The 1,818-nt window shown below is 34.5% G+C and overlaps 1 pseudogene; it reads left to right on the top strand.

Moving 5' to 3' along the window:
- Window positions 1-565: 565 nt before the first annotated feature.
- Window positions 566-1,475, top strand: LOC127695046 (vomeronasal type-1 receptor 4-like; annotated as a pseudogene).
- Window positions 1,476-1,818: the final 343 nt, after the last annotated feature.

Here is a 1,818-nt window from a genome sequence, read left to right as displayed (position 1 = left end):
TTAACTACACTTTATATGTTGTGAATATTTAACCACTTTTAAAATAAGATTTTCAAATATTATCTATTGTTTTTCTTAAGGAATTGTGAATTGTATTTCTTGTGAATTTTAGAATTAATGAGTCTTAAAATTTTTCCTTGAAAATTGACTCCAAATCAATCATATTTTTCAAAAGCAATAAAAACATTTATCATTCTTGGGGATTAACATAGAGTTATGTATTTTGTATACCCTAGAAATAACTCTCTAGTCCAGATTACTATCAAATTCATTTGTCTGTGTACTTCAATCTCTTGATGGCTATATTGAAGGTCACGCAGCACCTTGTCCAGTGAAAACATTATTCTTAAGAAAAGATATTCAAACTTTTCATATACACAATAGAGAGTATTTACTCTAACAATGAACAAACCTTTGAATGTTCTTCAATGGGAAAGTTATACAAATGGAATAAAGTTATAACTACATTCCTTTAGATAACATCATGAAATAATACACATTGATATTATATTTCTAGGGACTCACAACCATACTAAATCTGTTTACTATTTTAATAGGAAATAAAATGCCTTCTGAAAACTTTGCAATGGGAATTTTTCTCTTCTCCCAGATTACTGTGGGAATCCTTGGAAATTCTTCAATACTGATTTATTATATCATTTTGATATCTACTGGGAAGTCCTTAATGCCTAAAGAACAGATTATAGAACACTTGACTTTGGCCAACTGCTTGTCTGTCATCTCAAAAGCCATTCCACAGACACTGTCAAATTATGGATTTAAAGATTTCCTGAATGGTATTGGATGTAAATTAATAAACTATATTTACTGAATAACAAGGGGAATGTCCCTGTATGCCATGTGCCTACTGAGTTGCTTCCAAGCAATCACAATCAGCCCCAGCAACTCCAGGTGGATGATAATTAAACACAGAGCAACCAAGTACATTGGACCCTCCTGCTCACTAGGCTGACTTGTGAATCTCTTTCTAAACATCATGACTCCAGTAACAGTGTCAGGTCCCAGGTACAATGAAAATGTGACTAAATGGAAGATTAATAAATACTGCTCATGGTTTGCTTATGGAAATGTGGGAACTGCACTATGCTCATACTGTGCTTCTCTGATGGACTGTGCCTGGGTCTCATGGCCTGATCCAGTGTCTCCATGGTGAGTAGACTCTACAGACACAAGAGGCAAGTCCAGCATATCCATAGTTCTCAGCACCTCCTAAAGGCCTCAGCTGAAAACAGAGACACTCAATCTCTCCTTATCCTGGTGTGCACTTTTGTCCTCTCCTATCTGCTCTCCTCCATTATGGTTCCCTTATGGCCTCCTCCAAATATCCAATGTTACTGCGAGTAACTGTATTTAAAGTTCTTGAAACCTGCTTTCCCATAGTTTGCCCCTTTGTTCTCATGAACAATATCAAGCATAGTATTAGCCTGGTTTTTTTCTGCTTTTGTAAGAGATAGCTTCGTCTAAATACAATATGAGCCCTGGTCATCTGTCCTATCATATACTTTCTCTTATTGTGTTGTACAATGCTATGATTTCAGTTTGAAAATATCATCAGAAGTCAGTTATCAGTCATTAGAACTTCATTTTTATATAATTTACTATTCAATAGTGACAAAAATTTCTAATATATAAGATTACCATTTTAATATAAATTGTTATATGATATTAAGCAAAGTATAGGGAACATGGGATAATATAATTGGGAGGCTAGGAATTATCTGATGGCCCAGGAAAATGTATCTTTGATTGACAATGTGTGTGTGTGTGTGTGTGTGTGTGTGTGCCTAATGGCTAATA

The sequence above is a fragment of the Apodemus sylvaticus genome, chromosome 10, assembly GCF_947179515.1.
Source record: "Apodemus sylvaticus chromosome 10, mApoSyl1.1, whole genome shotgun sequence".
Lineage (NCBI taxonomy): Eukaryota > Metazoa > Chordata > Mammalia > Rodentia > Muridae > Apodemus > Apodemus sylvaticus.
Note: the sequence above shows the minus strand (reverse complement) of the source record. Positions and strands in the feature narration are given on the sequence as shown.